At 46.9% G+C, this 19,132-nt stretch overlaps 1 long non-coding RNA gene across 1 annotated transcript; it reads right to left on the reverse strand.

Moving 5' to 3' along the window:
- Window positions 1-4,222: 4,222 nt before the first annotated feature.
- On the reverse strand, window positions 4,223-12,225 carry LOC123365926. Its single transcript, XR_006577828.1, has 3 exons — window positions 10,451-12,225; window positions 7,824-7,963; window positions 4,223-4,685 (listed from the first exon to the last, which is right to left on the reverse strand). It is a non-coding gene; the product is annotated as an uncharacterized LOC123365926 (long non-coding RNA).
- Window positions 12,226-19,132: the final 6,907 nt, after the last annotated feature.

Consider the following 19,132-nt stretch of genomic DNA (forward strand, 5'->3'; position numbering starts at 1 on the left):
TTAAAGGCCACCACAGATGATCAGCATTACTGGCAAAATGTTCTGAAAAGGCTTATTGCCATTGTGCTTGCTACCCAAAACCTAGCACTGTGTAGCACTTCAGATCAGCTGTATGTGCCAAACAATGGAAACTTTATTAAAATTGTGGAGCTGATGTCTGAGTTTGATGCTGTACTCCAGGAGCATCTAAGAAGAGTCACCACCCAAGAAATGTACACACACCACTACTTGGGAAAAACAATTCAAAATGAGATCATACAGTTACTGGCAACAAAAGTCAAACAGAAGATTGTGGCAGATCTGAAGTCAGCAAGATATTACTCTGTTATTCTGGACTGCACACCTGACATCAGCCATATGTTAATGGTGCGTTTTGTAACAATAACAGAACCTAGTGAAAATGTCCCTGCAGTGGTGACTGTCAGAGAGCATTTTCTAGAATTTATTGACATTGATGATACTACAGGAACCGGTGTGACAAATGTGCTTAAAAAGCTAGAAGATACGGGAAATGCGATAGCTGACATGAGAGGTCAGGGCTATGATAATGGTGCCAACATTAGAGGGAAGAACAGAGGTGTGCAGACATGGATCCGAGAGTTAAACCCTCCAGCTTTTTTTGTCCCATGCAATTCTCATTCATTGAACTTGGTGGTCAGTGATGCAGCATCAGCTTCTAGTGAGGCTGATGAATTTTTTAATGTAATTCAAAGCATCTATGTATTTTTCTCTGCATCAACTCATCGATGGCAAATTTTGAAGCAACGTCTGGGAACAATCCTCTCTGACACTGAAACCACTGAGTCCCATGTGATGGGAAAGTTGAGTGGAGGCAATAAAGCCTAGCAAACACCAAATTGGGAAGATAGATGATGCCATAGTTGCCATTATGGAGGATAATGCTGTGACAGGAACTGTTTGTGGGAGAACAGTGGCAGAGGGAAATGGAATCACCAGAAACATCCATAACTTCAAATTTCTGTGTGGCTTACTGTTGTGGCATGACACACTGTTTGAAATAAATGTAAGCATGAGACTCCAAGGTGTTGACCTTGATATATCTGGAGCAATGGAACAACTGGACAAAGCAAAGTCATACCGACAGTCTTACCGGTCAGATGCGGGATTTCAAAATGTTCTGAGGAGTGCACAGAAGTTGGCAGAGGAACTTCACACTGAAGCTATTTTCCCACCCATTCAAGAATACAAGAGTCACAGAAGAAGACATTTTGATTACAAGGCACGAGATAATCCCATAAGAGACCCCAAACAACAATTCAAAGTTGAATTCTTTAACCAGGTGTTAGATTGTGCACTACAGTCAGTTGAATATTTCATGCAGCTCAAGGAACACAGCAGTATATTTGGGATGTATGATATTCCAAAACTCCTCAATATACTTGAAGAAGACGTACACCAACAATGCAGGGCACTAGAGACAGTGTTGACACATGATGACTTGCGCAATATTGATACGAGTTATTTAGGTGATGAACTGTAAGCCCTCTCAAGATACATTTCAGCAGGATCAGCTCCAAAGGTGGTTCTGGAATATATGTGCACAAATAAGATGACCACCCTCTTTCCAAATGCTTTTGTTGCTCTGCACATACTTCTAACACTTCCTGTAACAGTTGCCAGTGGAGAATGCAGCTCCTCCAAGCTGAAGTTAATAAAAACACATCTAAGCTCCACAATAACACAGGAGAGGCTGGTCGGCCTTGCAACCATCTCAATAGAGCATGAGCTGGCCCAGACTGTGGACCTTCAGGAAGCAGTTCAAATCTTTGCAACCAAGGAGGCACGGAAAGCACCACTTTGATTATTCAAACAGATAAAAATGCCAGTGTTTACTATGCAGACAAGACAAGTTACATTTGCTGTTCAGGCATTTGAAAGTTAAGTGTTACTTAAAATTTTTGAACAAGGCATTTTAAGTTGTTAGTTCTCCTCTATTGGGGTAGGTAGCAGAGCAGTACCATGAGAGGGGTAGAACAGAAAGAAGGCAGAATTGAGACCTTTCAAAGTTTTGGCCCAAGCGCGGGGGCATGGGGGCATCATTTGAGCTCCCCGCCTCAGGTGCCAAAATGTTGTGGGCCAGCCCTGTTGATCAGGAAGGTCATTTGCATTAGATGTTGGACCTTATGTACTTTTTTGGATAGAGCTGAAGAAAAGGAAGAGGCCCTGAAAAAGAAGAATTGTGTCCTAAAAACAAACCCACAAAATACAAGGCCAAAGAGAACAAAATCAGAGTCTGGGGGAAGCGTACTCAGTTGAATTATTTTGATTAAAGATGCACTAGCAGGAAAACAATGCTGATTCGTCATGCATGACCTAGATCAGTCGTTCTCAAACTTTTGCACTGGTGGCCCCATTTCACATAGCAAGCCTCTGAGTGCGACCCCCCCGCATATAAATTAAAAACACTTTTAAATATATTTCAGACTATTATAAATGCTGGAGGCAATGCGGGGTTTGGGATGGAAGCTGACAGCTCGTGACCCCCCATGTAATAACCTTGCGACCCCTGGAGGGGTCTCGACCCCCAGTTTGAGAACCCCTGACCTAGATCCAGGGCCGGCTTTAGGAAGTGCGGGGCCCAATTCAAACATTTTTGGTGGGGCCCCGGCAGGGATGACTAAAAAAAAATAAATGTAAAAATAAGCCTTTCATTTCTTAGCAACCAGTTCCCTATAAAATGTTCTGATTTAAGAGATGTGCCACAGTATGTATTTTTTGTACCAATAGGGTTACCGTACATCCAGATGGCAATTTAAGAACCAAAAAGCCTGACATGTCCGGGAAAATACCCCACCCCCTGTTCCAATTTTTCACACTTGCTGTCTGGTCACCCTAGGGTGTGCACATGTGTGGGTCCCAGCTGCTCCCTGCCCCCCCCGCTTCCCCATTGAAGCAGGTGTGCAGGGTTACTGCCCTGGGAACTGCAGGGCACCAGTGGACATGGGGCCGGCTGGAGGCAGGGCAGGGGCTGACTGGAGGTAGAGTCTGGCTGCAGGCAGGGCAATGGGTGCAGGGCTCTGGAGACAGGGGTGTGTGGGGTGGGCTGGCTGGCTTCAGGCAGGGTCACGGGGGTGTGGAAGGGGTTGGCAGGGCTGGAGACAGAGGAGTGCGGGACTGGCTGGCTTTAGGCAGGGGGGTGCGGCAGGGGTTGGCTGGAGACAGGGCAGGGGTGCGGGGCTGGCTGGAGGCAGGGGCTGGTGCGTGCAGGGCTGGAGGCAGGGCAGGGGGTGCAGGGCTGGCTGGAGACGGGCTGGCTGGAGACAGGGCGGGGGTGCGGGGCTGGTGTGGGCAGGGGGTGTGGGTACAGCCCACCCTGTACAGTAAGTGCCCCCTCCTCCCTCCCTCAGCACCGGGGTAGCAGCAGCAGCCCAGGGCTTGGGGGCTATTTAAATGGCCCGGGGAATCCCCTGCTTCTACCGCCCCGGCCCTGTAAATAGCTGAGGGAGCCCTGGGGAAGTGGCGGGACTCCGGGAGTTATTTAAAGGGCCGGGGCGGTAGAAGCAACGGGAGCCCTGGACTTTTTAAATAGCCCCCAGAGCCCTGCAGCCCTACCCAGGGCTCCAGCAGTGGGGCTCTGGTGGCAATTTAAAAGGCTTGGGGCTCCAACCCCTGCTGGGAGCCCCAGGCCCTTTAAATTGCCCCCCTGGAGAAGCCGGGCCACCCTGGTACAGCACACCAGCTCTTGCCAGTACGCAGTACCAGGGCTTGGGCGCGGGGCCCTCTTAGGGGTGGGGCCCGATTCAGGGGAATTGGTTGAATTGGCCTAAAGCCGGCCCTGCCTAGATCAATCAGTTTGTGATATTCAAAGTACAAATTTTATAGGCCTCTCTCTGAATCTGGTGGCTTCAGTCGCCTTCATCTAATGACATCTAATTACACCATAGTATAGAGCAATGGCTATAATGCTTCATGATTGTATATATTTGTGTGATCGTCTGATGATGATAGTAACCCAGCACTTCTGATCCCCCTTCTCCAGAGAAGTATTAATCCTATTATGGCTGCTTAATGCAACATGGATGGCCCTGGATTCTGGAGCCAGCTTGTATAATCAGCCTGGTCCCTGGCATAAACTGCAGCAGCCTAGCCTGCATGATTGTGACAATAACATTCAAAGAGTGAATCAAATGTAAACCAAGGCAGTGATGCCTGCCTGTGCCTGCAGCTGCCAGACAGAAACAGTGGGTGTTCCCGTGCATCTCAGAGTTAGGTCAGACAGTGGTGATTTAATGATAACCATTGTTAACTATTTTCCTAAAGATCAAAGCACGCAAAACAAGGGGGACAATTATATTATGAAGAGCTGTATGATTTACTCTGAGTCGCACCTCACCCGCAGAATCTGGGAGTACTGTATTAGCACTTATTTTAAAAATGGGACTTCTGGTGGAAAAAATCCCCAAGGCCCATGTTGTTTAACAGGTTGGCGTAAAGCAGAGCAGCTCTGTTGAAGTCTGGGGGTTACACTGATTTACACCTGTGTAGAATCTGGCCCTAAGAATGGGTTATGAGACTCCCACCTGCTGCTGGAGGAAAGGAATGTTAAGCAGTGGTAGAGATGCTTCTTATCTTGTCACACCCATCCTCCTTCTTCTCCAGTTCTCTCCATCTCTCTGCCACACGCACTATCTTGGACATTAAGATAAAGTGCATCCATTTGTTTTCTGTATTGGAGAACAAGTGCTTAAGAAAAAAAAAGGGGGGGAGGCGAGAAGGAAACTCTCAAAGGGCATCTATCCTTTCAGGAGGATAAACTGCTGCCACATAAGCCAGAGAGCATTATAAATCCACTACTACAGCTCTTTCCTAATAAACAGACTTGAAAAATAAACACAGATGCTAGCAAAAGAAAAATACAAAGCAGGAGCGTAATGTTATTTTTAGTAGAAAAGCAACAACCTCTGTTGTCTGTAACTTTCATGATTCCATAACTAACAGCAGAATTATACCAAAACCCGTTTTAGAACCCAGCCATTCACTTGGCAGCAAAATACAGAGGGAAAAAATGTGGAATGTCTCTCTTGCAATCATTTAACCCATCAGCACAGGAGCTTCACAGAGATCTGAGCTGAAAAAAGACTGGTCCATCATCCTATCGAACCTGGATATGGCCTCCGAACAGAGGATGTCTCAGAGATTAAGCTATAACCGTGGCAGCTGCTTTTGTTGTAAACCTATAACAAATGTTGGCCTTCACATGAGTCAGTTAAGTGCTCTGTGTTTTTAGAGCCACAACTTGAGATGGTTAGGAAGAATAGAAAAAAAAGGTACAAATATTTTATCAAAACTTTTTTCCTTTGTACTTTTAGGAAAAAAAAATCTCAAAAATGTCATTCAATTTTTTTCAATATTTTTTGTTTTAAACGTGTTACAACTGCACCTCTGGTCAATGTCTCTGAAAGCCTGTCCTCCTCCCCACATCGACAAACTGTCCCAAGAAGCCCCCTTAAAGAAGGGTGTGACATTGTGCAGCCTATATGGTTTTATAAAAATTTAATAAGAAGTGAATATAATGTAACTGAGCTATGCTTCGTGCAAAAGGTCTCTTGTAAGGTATCATTACAAAGCTTGTAATCTACTGAGTGTGATCATCCTATTTGTATAAATGTACCACTCTTGTATCTGAAACTAGAAATATGAAATATAACTCTGAGGGCCTATTGTAATTATGTTAAGTGTGGGCCATTAATGGTGGTTTGGAATCTTGATGACTCCCATTAACTAGGACCATTGTCTGCAGATGGGTGTGTTTTACCTGTAAGTCTTCCTGTATACGTGTGTGCTGGCAAGTGGGTAATGAAGTCTTGCAGTGACATGTGATCATGTCACCTGAACTGGAATCCATCTTTAACCCGGTGTCTTTCCATTGAGAAGGAGGGGGTGGGAACTCAGAGAGGGACAAAAGGATTCCTGCCTTATGCAAAATATATATAAAGGGGTGGAAGAGAACAAAGGAAGGAGAAGAGCCATCATGAGGAATCCCCTAGCTATCACCTGAGCTGGAACAAGAGCTGTACCAGGGGAAAGAATTGTGCCCAGGCCTGGAAGGTGTCCAGTTTGAGGAAAAAACTTACTGAAGCATCTCTGCGGGTGAGATTATCTGTATTCAGTTTAATTAGACAGAGATTTGTGTGTTTTATTTTATTTTGCTTGGAGACTTACTTTGTTCAGTCTGTTACTACTTGGAACCACTTAAATCCTACTTTCTGTATTTAATAAAATCACTTTTTTTACTTATTAATGAACTCAGAGTGTGTATTAATACCTAGGGGAGCAAACAACTGTGCATATCTCTCTATCAGTGTTATAGAGGGCGAACAATTTATGAGTTTACCCTGCATAAGCTTTATACAGCGTAAAACGGATTTATTTGGGTTTAGACCCCCATTGGGAGCTGGGTATCTGGGTGCTAAAGACAAGCACACTTCTGTGAGCTGTTTTCAGGTAAACCTGCAGTTTTGGGGCACGTAATTCAGACCCTGAGTCTTTGTTGGAGCAGACGGGAGTGTCTGGCTCAGCAAGACAGGGTGCTGGAGTCCTGAGCTGGCAGGGAAAACAGGGATAGAAGTAGTCTTGGCACACCGGTTGGCAGCTCCCAAGGGGGTTTCTGTGATCCAACCCATCACAAAGGGCTCTTGCTGCACTGGGCTGTGCAGAAATGTAATCAGCTTCGGGCTGCCCAGAGATACGTGTGGCCAACGGTGGGTGGAATGATGTGCAGCTATCATCACTGATGTATGTCTGAACAATCTATGAGCAGGGTTTTAGGTCCTGAGAGCAGCTAAATCCCAAGATCCCTACTCAGTTTTCACTCTGTCCTTAGGAACACTCTCAATGAAGTCAATAGCAATTTTCTAGAGTAGACGGGGACTTTGGGGGTTCAAACCTGCAGTCCCCTGCTCAGGCCTTCTGGGAGTTTTGTCTGAACAAGATCTGAGATTAGGAACGTAGGCTTGGTGATGTGTTATGTTTTCTACATACAAAGAGCAAACTGTGTCTAGATGACTTTTATTTCAGATTAAGGAAACCACCAAAGAAAGAACAAATAATAACGTTCAATGAGAGAGCGAGTGCATGAGCAGTGTCACTGCCTCAGTCACAACCGTCTTGATTTGACCTGCAGCACTACCTTCCCCGCTAGCCAGGCAGGGGGACTTTTTTCCATTTAAAGGTGCAGTACATAGAAAACAGAATCATAGCTACCCAAAATTCACTTAGCTACATATATAACAATAAGGTCCTTTTTGCATGTGTGCGCACACGTACAGATCTGAGCTAGATGGATAATAACTAGGCTTTTATGGAGTCACAAGGGTCAAACCAGAGAATATCTTTAAAATACTATTAGTTACAGACATTCACAATGTGCGCACAACAGCACTCTATAGATAGATAGATAGCTATATACATATATATATATATATTTAATGGAGTCGTTATTATAAGTACAAGCAACATTAGTTTTGGTCTCAAGGCAGATACTTGTATGTGAGGGATATTAGTTCAGTCACCATTGAAAAGCTCTAGTACGGATGTTGGAGTTTTTTGTTTTATTTTATTAAAGGAATTAATCAAATTATTTAACATATAAAAATATAAGATCTGTTCCTCCTAAATAGGGACAGTTTGTATCTATGTAAAGAAACAAAACCCACACACGCAAAGACAGAAACATTAACGGTGAGGAGTTGACACGGTAAAGGAAAGAAACTCCCTTTCCCCCTCACTTTGAATCAGGTTCCACTTTGATACCAGCTTGTCACATACTCCTCTTTATCTCCAGTGTCAACTGAGTCACTTACCTGTGGGTGCATAGTTAAAGTCAACAGCCAGACAGCGAACAGGGAATCCGGCCAAAGCACAATAAGGCAGGTTTCAGAGCTGTTGTTTAGAATTAGACTCTTCATACTTCATAGATGTGTCTGGTGCCCCTGAGTCAACCCTGTTGATCAAAGCCCCCAAAGTATGAGTGGGTCATGATCAGTTTCCCCTAAACACGAGGGTCTCCAGAGATCTGGCCCAGCAATTCGAGTTTCTGTTAGTACTGATGTAAGCTCCAGTGTGTACTAGTTAATATTTGGGGCTATTTTCATGGTTATACAATATGAATACTGTTCTTTTTGTGTGAATGTGTTTAATACTCAGGGGGGTTTGGCAACGTGTATAAAATGTCCTTGTAGCAAAGCATTCTGGAAAGATTTCATATTTAGTTCTGCAATTTGTACTGCAGTTAGCGTAGGTTTTATGTACACATAGTTCATCTTTGTTCATAAAGTAAATATTAGCTAAATAGGATGTTGCTCTGATCAGCCTTATGCGACCATGTGGTGAAAGACCTTGTCATAACGCAGAGTTGCAAAAGGGCAGAGCGAACGTTATCCTGAGACCCTTCATGCTGTATTTCCTGGCCTCTGTGGGTTTGAAACCATAACGTTCATGTTGCTTTAATACAGGGTTGGCTTTGCAGTTGTTTCCTATGTCACGTTTCTGTAGCAGGTTGACCTTTTGTATGAATAGGCCAGCCTGCCTTGCAGATGGAAAAGCCCACTGTGCGTTTTTGTTGAGTGAGGCATATGGGGTCTCACCCTCTGAGGATCCTCAGCTCTCACTGAAATCAGTGGTAAAATATGACTAGCACACGCTGTTGTTTGAGGATGCTCAGAACCTCAGAATCAGGCCTGTTGGGACGTAACCAAGGGAATATGTGTCAAATGAATGAGACCCTCATTTCATGTTTCTTAGCTTGTGGGAACTCCATCTCAAAGGAAAGATGAACCTTTACATGTTAACTCTTCACTTTTAGTTTTCCACCCAGTATAAATCAGAGTCTGTGACATCTTTCCTCAACCTCAAACAGCAATATTCCCTGCCCAATTTATTAATCCCAGAATGATGTTTTGCATCCACTACATATTCCTTATTTTGAGGGGAAGGAGAGTCTTCTAGCTAATGCACCGGACTGGAAGTCAGGAGAGCTGAGTTCTATTCCTAGCTCTGTCTCAGACTTTCTGAGGGACCTTTGGCAAGTCAGTTCACATTGCTGTGTGTTCATTTCTGCACCCGTAAAATGGGACGATAGTACTTGCCCATCACAAATGTCCATAGCTATCCGTGTGTGGGTGGCACAATGGATGCGTGAAGAATTAATACCAGTGTGAGCTGTATAACTTCTTCAGGTGTGAAGATGGAGTTATTGTAGCTAGACAAATTCTGAGCTGTTTTCATCATGTGGAATATACAGAGGGCAAGCTCCTTCAATGTGCTGTCCAACATTTGGAAAGTTCTTGGAATCATTCCCTTGCTGCCTTCTCTCCTCCATGAAAATGAAGTGGCAACTGAACATGGTTCTCATCAATACACTCAAGAAACTCCTCTCTCTGTTTATATAAAAGCTGATGTGCATTATACTGAGAAGCTTTTGCCTCAGCCATTCAGCATATAGAAAAGTGGGACAGTCAGTGATCCAGAATTGTACTGTTATTTCTCTGTGTTAATGGCTAATAGCCAGTAGTGGTTTATCAGAGGCCTGGAATTGGCATACTCTGTCTGCTTATTTCTCAATAATTGTACACCAGCGAAATCTCTGCACTCTGCCCGCCCCCGCCCCCCCCCCATATCTTTGCCAGAGTGCAGGGATTTGCATTTCCTCAAGCCTGGAATATGCAAATTCCTGCAATCTTTTCCACTATAGCCCATACCAGTCCCTGTCCATTTGCCCATAGCAAACATGGCCACCTTTGCTTCTCAGCCCATTCCCTTCTGTATCAACCCCCACATTCCTCTCAATCTCTTCCCACCCCCAGCTCCTCCTTCCTCACAAGCAAAGAGTGTCCCCTCCTGCATATCTCCCATGAATGGATTCTTTTGTTACCTTCACAGTCGTAAAGCTTCTACTCTAGCCTTTGTCTAACATCTCATCACCTCTTTGACCTTGGGAGTTTGTTTAGCACAGGGGTTCTCAAACTGGGGGTTGGGACCCCTCAGGGGGTCGTGAGCTGTCAGCCTCCACCCCAAACCCCGCTTTGCCCCAGCATTTATAATGGTGTTAAATAGATATATATATATATTAATTTATAAGGGGGGGTCGCACTCAGAGCTTGCTATGTGAAAGGGGTCACCAGTACAAAAGTTTGAGAGCCACTGGATTTAGTGTACGGTGGCTATTGCCTAGTACACAGGAAATCCCCTCAATGTTTCATCTAATGTTTCCCTCCAATGAGGTCACTGCTCATCCATACGTAATTAGAATGATGAAGAGACACATGAGAGCAGGATTCTATTTTTCCCAAGCTTCCCAAAAGCGTTTATATAACTTAAACCATCCAGCCAGTGCCCTAAATCCCTATCCTCCTTCACCAGCGTTAAGATGTGCATGGGGACCCTTACATTAGCAGATATATGTAGGGAAATACATTTCCCCAGTACTTACTCTGCCTTGTGGTTCTAAATGAGCAGTAGTTATTCCACCTGATTTGGCCTTCATGTAATCCAGTGTCCGTCAGGATGGAGGGCTGTGATTTCACAGGGTATTGCACTCCCTTGTTTGACCAAACAACACCCCTTTTGGCATGCCAGCAAATCTGAAATTGCCCCACAAGCATCCGCTGAACTAGCACAGTGAATTTAACCTGTAAGAGATCGATTCCTTTATCTGTCAGATAAAGAACACACTGCACCTTGTACACTGCACCAGTGACTTGAATTGCTGCACAACAGATTGATCATATTTAGTCTTTGGCTAATTATCATGTTTTATTCATTGTTATTAATATTTAGGGCTTAGCATCTTCAGAGCACTTTACAGACATTTTAACGCCTTGCTCTTCACACTACCGCTCTCAGGTAAGTATTGTTATTCCTATTTTACAGATAAAGAAACTGAGTAATGGAGGATTTCAGTGATTTGCCCAGCTCCACACAGTGAATCAGTGGCAGAATTAGAATTTAGGGGGCAGACCTTCAGCAGGTGTAAAGTGGCAGAGCCCCACTGAAGTCAATGGATCTCAGACAATTTACACCAACTGAGGATCTGTCCCTAAGTTTCCCGACTCCCAGTCCAGTGCTTGTTCCTTACTCCTTCGAGAGGAGTTATTTATAAGGGCAGCACCTGTCGAGACCAAGAGGCAAAGGATGGATTTCAACATCAAGAATGTTGTCAGTGGGCTGTGCCGTACAGAACTGGGCTGTGCTTGTGAACTGCTGTGAATATAGATTCAGCCCCACGAAGGTTTCACACAGTTCCTGAAATTGCCAGAGCGTTCTCCAGTTCGACTCTCCCTGCAAAAGGCACCTTGTGTATCCGTGCCTCAGAAGTGTGGTATGTAACACAAGGACACAGCGCCCAGTGCCCTAAAATTTTGGATTTGGTGTGTGGACTGCCTGACAGATGAAGCTCTTTCTTCAATAGCTGCCTAATGCTTCATCCTTTATTTGTTTTCTGCAGCATACAACATACATTTTCATAAGAAAAAGGGATTCACCAGATAAGCAACTCTGCCATAGGAGCCGAATTATCCAGCAAGAAGGTGGCAGAGGTTTGGTTTTATCAGTTGATTTGGTCATGGCTAACAGCCCTTGTTTTGATTCACAGCGCTGTACAATACACACCTGTAAACACAGCCCCTGCTTCCTGGAGCTTTCCCTCCAAAACTATTGAGCACCGTTCATCCTCAGTCTAAGCTTGCGTCTATCAGTCAGGCAGAGCCATTCTCACCAACCGTGAGGGACGTCCCAGGAGGATCTTAAGTTCTCACAATTACTGCGTTTCATGCAGCCTGACGGCACCACCACAACTCAACTATTAACAATAACGACTTTATTCAAATGTTTCTCACGGGGTGACGTATATTGACACTTCCTCTGCTTAAAACAGAAGATGCTTGTTAGGCAACCCCCATCACACCAGCAGGGGAAAAAGTCCCCTTTCCCAGGATAACCAGGGTACTGCTTCATTTCCAAGGCACAGCACTTGCTCAAATCGCTGCCCAGACAGTAACTAACTAGCCCTCACAACGCCCCTGTGAGGTAGGTAGGTAGGCGGGCAGGTATTATTAGCATATGGCTGGGAGCAGACTGTCCAAAATCCCATGCTGACTGGCTGGTGGGGCTTTCTTTGCCTATGTCGCACTCTCACACCAACATCCGCCTGTGCCCTGCTGGGCACTAACCACTGATACATTCCAATAACCCTATGGGGATGGGGAGGATGAGAAAGTTACTCACCTTGCAGTAACTGAGGTTCTTCGAGATGTGTGTCCCTGTGGGTGCTCCACTCTAGGTGACGGTGCGTCCCGGCGCTGTCGATCGGAGATTTTCGGTAGCAGTGCCTGGTTGGGGCGCACGCACCCAGATGGTATCTCCCGTCTAGTTGGAATCTTCCTGAGTGTGTGCGCCCCACACCCTCCTCAGTTCCTTCTCTACCGTGGAGAGTAATCTTAGTACTCCAAAGTAGAGGGGAGGAGGGCGGGGAGTGGAGCACCCACAGGGACACACATCTCGAAGAACCTCAGTTACTGCAAGGTGAGTAACTTTCTCTTCTTCTTCGAGTGCTGTCCCTGTGGGTGCTCCACTCTAGGTGAATGTATAGCAGTACCCACTACGGTTGGTGGGACTTTGGAGATACGGCAGGGAGTAATGAAGATAGTACTGTATGACCTACTATTGTGTCTGCCGTGGTGTTTTGCATTAGAGCACAGTGTTTTGCAAACATGTGTTCAGATGACCATGTAGCCGCTTTGCAGATATCAGGAATGGGAACATTGTGTAAGAAGGCAATGGATGCCGACATGGCTCTAGTGGAATGAGTTCTAACGCCTTCAGGCGGTTGAAGATTCATCGCACGGTAACAGGATCTGATGCAGTCAGAGATCCACTTGGACAGACGTTGTTTAGAGATAGCCATACCGTTTGATTTTTTTTTTTTTTCGGTAATGGAAACAAAGAGTTGCGGAGACTTGCGAAATGGTTTAGTCCTGTCTAAATAAAAGGCAATTGCTCGCCTGACATCGAGAGTATGTAGGGTTGCCTCTTGTGGAGTCTTGTGAGGTTCGGGATAGAAAGTAGGTAAGTATATAGGTTGGTTGAGGTGGAAGGTAGATACCACTTTAGGAAGAAATTTAGGATGTGGTCTCAAAGTGACTTTGTCTTTGGAGAAGATTGTGTAGGGAGAGTGGGCCATCAGGGCACTCATTTCACCTACTCTCCTTGCCGATGTTATGGCAACTAAGAAAGCCACCTTCATGGATATATGGAGATGAGAGGAGGTAGCCAAGGGCTCGAATGGAGGCTTCATGAGAGCGTGTAGAACGAGGTTAAGATTCCATGAAGCAGCTATTGGGTGAATTTCAGGGTAGAGGTTTTGCAGGCCTGTGAGAAATCGTTTTAGGGTTGGGTGAGTAAAGAGTGAATAACCTGCTAAGAGGTCATGGAAGGTGGTAAGTGCCACCAGGTGCACTTTGGTGGAGCTGGGCGAATGTCCGTCTTGTTTTAGTTCCAAGAGGTAGCCTAGAATGATCGGGAGGGTTACCATATTGGGCGCTAAGTGCTTACATAAGCACCAGAGGGCGAAATTCTTCCACTTCTGCGGGTAGGTTTTATGAGTGGAGTCTTTCCTACTGTGCAGGAGGACATATCGGACTTGCTCAGAACAGGCTAGTTCATGGGTTTGGAACCATGAAGGAACCACGCTGTGAGGTGGAGCTTGAGGAGCTCAGGGTAAAGAGCCAGTCTATTGTTCTGGAAAAGGAGATCTGGCCTGTTGGGGAGAGCCTGTGGGTGACGGGAGGACATGCAGAGTAGGTAGGGATACCACGTCTGTCTCAGTCAAGCCGGGGCAATAAGTATGACCCGGTCCTTATGGTCCACAATCTTCTGAAGAACCCCGTGTAGCAGAGGGATTGGTGGAAGGCGTACAGGAGAGAGGTGTTCCACGGGATGAGGAATGCGTCTCCTGGGGATGGAGTTCTGAGTCCCACTCTGGAGCAAAACTGGGGACATTTTCAGTTCTGGGTTGTGGCAGAGAGGTCTACTGACGGGGTGCCCCAGAGGGAGAAGAGCTGTTGAAGTATTGTGGGGTGCAGTTCCTATTCGTGTTCCGTCGAGAAGTGCCTGCCGAGTGCGTCGGCAGTAGTGTTGTGGCAGTCTGGCAGGTAGGAAGCGGTGGTCTGTATTTGACGTTATATACACCAATTCCATAGACGGATGGTTTCCATGCAAAGAGAATGTGAGCGTGCTCCCCCTTGTCTGTTGATGTAGTAATACATGCTATGTTGTCTGTTAAGACTCGCAGGTATTTGTTCTTTATGAGGGGAAGAAAATGAAAGCACGCTCATCTCACAGCTCTGAACAATAAGAGATTTATGTGTAGGTGCGACTCTGATGCAGACCACTAGCTTTGCGCCCTGTGTCCCTCTAAATGCGCTCCGCAACCAATTAGGGAAGCGTTCGTGGTGAGCACGAGTGCTGGGGATCAGTTCTGGAAGGAAACCTTAGTGCAGAGGTTCTCTGGTCTTGTCCACCACTGTAGGGAAGCTAGAAAGTTGGGAGGCGGAGTTAACAGCATCCCTAAGGTGTGTCTGTTGGGTTTGAAATTGGAATTGGGCCAGCCCTGAAGACATCTCGTGTGCAGCCTGGCGTACTGGAGTATGAAGGTAGTGGCTGCCATATAACCAAGGAGCTGTAGGCAGAGTCTTGCCTGTGTCCTTGGATGAATAGAGAGCGTGCGTTTGAGCTGCGTGATAGCGGGGAATCTGTGATATGGGAGCAAGGCTCTGCTCTGGATTGAGTTGAGATGAGCTCCGAGGAACTCAATCTGTTGTGTAGGTGTCAGGGTGGATTTTTGGTCGTTTATTTGGAGGCCTAGGCTGTGAAAGAGGGCGATAGTGAAAGAGTAGCTTGGAGTGTCTCGCCATAGGAGTTGCCCTTGATGAGGCAATCGTCCAGGTAGGGGAACTGCGTGACCCCATGTTTGTGGAGGTGAGCCACGAGTACAGCTAGAATTTAGGAAAAAAACTCCTGGCGCCGTGGAGAGGCCGAAAGGAAGAACTCCATATTGGAGATGGTCGTGACCGATTGTGAAGCTTAGAAAGCGTCTGTGAGCTGGATGAATTGATATATGAAAAGAGACGTACTGTGGGTTGAGGGCTGAAAACTAGTCCCCTTGATCTAGTGCAGGAATTAATGTGCCCAGTGTGACCATTTTGAATTTTTGTATCCTCGCGAATTTGTTCAGTTGGCGTAAGTCTAGTATAGGCCTCCAGCCCCCAGTCCTTTTCTGGGTCAGGAAGTAATGGGAGTAGAAATCTTTCCCTGGATGTAGCATTGGCACAGGCTCCACTGCACCTAGCTGTAAAAGATAAGCAACTTCTGCGCGAAGCAGGTGCTCATGAGAGGGGTCCCTAAAGAGGGACGGGGAAGGGGAGGAGGATAGGATATGAATGGGCTATAGTAACCGGACTGAACTATCTCGGGGACTCAGCGGTCCTGTGTAATTTGCTGACAGGCATGTTGGAAACTCTGGAGGCGGTGGCGAAATGGGCAAATAGGCTGTGGAATCAAGGAGTGGTCGCACAGACCCTGAACCAACCTTTTAAAATTGTTTATTCCCAGATAGATGGGAAGTGGTTGCTTGAGCTTGATCTTGTCTGCGCTTAGGGGGTCTAGCGCGATTCCTATTTATGTGGTAAGGTTTGGGTTGATATCGTTGACCCGTGGGAAGAGATGGGTGAATGCCCAGGGTGCGCAGTGTCGCTCTAGAATCTTTCATCGTATGAAGTAGTTCATCAGGTGTGGTTTTGTTTTTTTGTTTTTTTTTTTAAAGAAAACAGTTTATGTTTATCAAAGGGGAGGTCCTCCACTTTGTTCTGCAGGTCTTTAGGGATGCCAGATGCAGAAAGCCATGAAGAACTGCGCATAATCACAGCCGGTGCAGTTGTACGGCTGCTGTGTCTGTCGTGTCTACAGAGGCTTGTAGGGCTGTTCTGGAAATCAATTGGCGCTCGCTCAGAATTGATTTAAAGCCCGGTGTCCTGTCCTCTGGAATGTAAGAGGCGAATTCAAAAGTGTATTGTAGTCATCAAAGTCATGCCTGGCAAGGAGTGCAAGGTAGTTTGCGATCCAGAATTGTAGAGTGGAGGATGTGTGAACCTTGCGACACAATACGTCAAGGTGTTTACGGTCCATGTCCTGCGGGGTGGACTGATATTGTGGCTGTTTCGTTCTTTGTGCGACTGCATTGATAATGAAAGAGTTCAGTTGTGAAAAAAAAAATAGGAAGTCAGCGTCCTTAGCAGGAACATAGTATCTATGTTCGGCTTTTCTGCAGGTTGGTAATAAAGAAGCTGGAGTTTGCAGAGAGCGTCAGCTGGTTCCAAGAGTGCCTCATTTATAGGGAGCGAAGTAGGGAAACTGAGGCTGGAGGCTGCAGACCTTAGCCTGAGGTGGAAAAAGGCTCCAGTGGGGGAGGAGATGGAGGTGTGGCGAACTCTGCTTGCCGTTGTAGATCAGGTTCGCGCTCAGTGAAGGTAGCCAGTTCAGGTGGTGGGACTGCGCTGTCATGTTAAGAAGCGAAAGTGAAAGTGTGAGCGGTGCAGTGGGTCGGTTGTTGGTGCCCTGCAGGGGGTCTGTTGTTGGTGCAGGGGCAGAAGGCAGGGTCGGTGCCGACGTCCTACCTGGCACCAGGGCAGAGCACGCAGTCGGAGCCACGGCTTTTTTTTTTTTTTTTTTTTCCTCTCTTCTTTCGCCCAGAGGCTTGCGGTGCCAACGGCTTTGTCGGCACCGGGGCAGAGCGCATAGCCAGCTCCGTGGCTATTTTTAGCACTGCTTGCGGTGCCGACGTCCTTGTCGGCACCGTGGCAGAATGCGCAGCCGGCTCCGCGGCTTTTTTTTTTTTTTTTTACTGAGGCTTGCGGTGCCAACGTCCTTGTCGGCACCGGGACAGAGCGCATAGCCGGCTCCGCGGCTATTTTTAGTCCTCAGGCTTGCAGTGCCGACGTCGTTGTCGGCACCGGGGCAGCGCGCGCAGCCGGCTTCGCGGCTATTTTTTTTGCCCTAAGGCTTGCGGTGCCAACGTCCTTGTCGGCACCGGGACAGAGCGCGCAGCCTGCTTCGCGGCTATTTTTAGTCCTCAGGCTTGCGGTGCCGACGTCCTTGTCGGCACCAGGGCAGAGCGCGCAGCTGGCTTCGCGGCTATTTTTAGCCCTGAGGCTTGCGGTGCCGACGTCCTTGTCGGCACAGGGACAGAGCGCGCAGCCAGCTCCACGGCTGTTTTTACACTGAGGCGCTTGGTGCCGCGGAATCCTTCTGTGTTCGCCTCTACAGTCTGTGGGAGCCGTTGTTGAGGCGTGATCCGGGGCTGAGGCGCCTAGCTTGGGCGCTGTCAGCACAGAGGGTAGGGATCTCCCAGGAGACCCCTTACCCTTGTTAGAGTCTCTCCTATGAGACTGCTCTGCTTCTTGCCTCCGCTCCAGGGAGGGTGAAGCAACGCTCCCCACCAGTTTCGATCTGGCTGGGGAGGATGTGGGAGTGGGTTTAACTTTCCCCATCTCCGAAAGCGGCTGCGGGGATTTCTCCATGAGAAGCATTTTAAGCCGCAGGTCCCTGTCGTGCCGAGCCCCCGACTCGAGGCTCATACAGTAGAGGCACTTTGCGGGGATGTAGGCTTCCGCGAGGTACTTCACACAATGTGAGTGCCCATCCAATCTTGGTATGGAGTCCTGCCAGAAAACACACCTCTTGAATCCTGAAGCCCCTGGCATTGTAAATTAGAAATGGCAGGGGAGAGTGTCTCAGTGAGAGACAAGTCTGAAGTGATTTTTTTTTTAAACTAAGTAACTAACTATGTAACTATACTAAAAGAAGGGAAACAACTGGGAAGTAATTAATAATTATTTCTATGTTCTTTGTTACTGTTTCCTATAGATACCAGGGAAGAGAAGGCAGCACTGCTCCGAGTCCCGTCTTCAGCCGAGGACGGTTGAGAAGGAACTGGAGGGTGTGGGGCGCACGCACTCAGGAAGATTACAACTAGACGGGAGATACCATCTGGGTGCGTGCGCCCCAACCAGGCACTGCTACCGAAAATCTCCGATCGACAGCGCCGGGACGCACCGTCACCTAGAGTGGAGCACCCACAGGGACAGCACTCGAAGAAGAAGAGTTAATACTGGGAAAGATAATACATGTGTGGGAGGCATTTGGGGGCGTAGGGGGAATGTGAACATGAAGCGGGACAGCTGCCGAGGGAAGTGAAGGTGTCAAGCTGCCCTTTTGGTAGCAGTCTGGGGACTCCAGCCCCTTCTGTTACATGATTATATTATAGGGCCTAGGAGCCAGGACTGCACTGTGCTTGGTACTGCACAACCCAGGCAGAAAGACTTTTAACCCCCTTTCTACTGTAAACTCTACACTGGAAACTGAACAACCTTCTAGCTTTAGCATTTATACCAAAGCAGCCTTGGAGCCAAACTCTTGCTTCAGGAAATGTTTTTAAAAAGAGCATATACACAAAGTGTGTGTGTGGTGTTTATAACCACTTCGCTTGTGTAGTGTTTATAACCACTTTGCTTCTCTTTCCTCTTGTCTTCTTCTAGGAACTAGTTTTCACAGAACAAGGAAGGATACGTGGCACACCCCTTTCTAGAAAATGGACATTTACGATGACCGAGCCGTTCTCTCACAGCGCTAAGCCTTGGCAGACTGTGCATCAGGAGGCTACTGGAGCACTTCATGTGTTGAAATTGTGTTTCAGGCTCACTCCTTGCAATGCTTCCGAGGCACAAGGCACCAAGAGCGACTCACACCCACACCCAGGTGTGGCTTAGTGCTGTCTCCATTTACAGAGGGAAATGAGGAGAGAGGGATAGATTCTCTTTTTTACCCTAAGGCTTCTTTACATCATGCTGGCAGTTTAAACAGCCATCGAAGTCCCAGTGCCAAACTGTTGTAAAGACGTCTTAGGGCAGGTCTACACTACCCCTTGAGTCGATGTAACTTATGTCACTCAGGAGTGTGAAAAAGACGCACACACCCCGCCCGAGCGATGCAGATGACAGCGACCTAAGCGCTGACGCCGACATAGCTTCCGCCTCTCACAGAAGTGGAATAATTGTGCCTG

This window comes from Mauremys mutica, chromosome 3 (assembly GCF_020497125.1).
Source record: "Mauremys mutica isolate MM-2020 ecotype Southern chromosome 3, ASM2049712v1, whole genome shotgun sequence".
Lineage (NCBI taxonomy): Eukaryota > Metazoa > Chordata > Testudines > Geoemydidae > Mauremys > Mauremys mutica.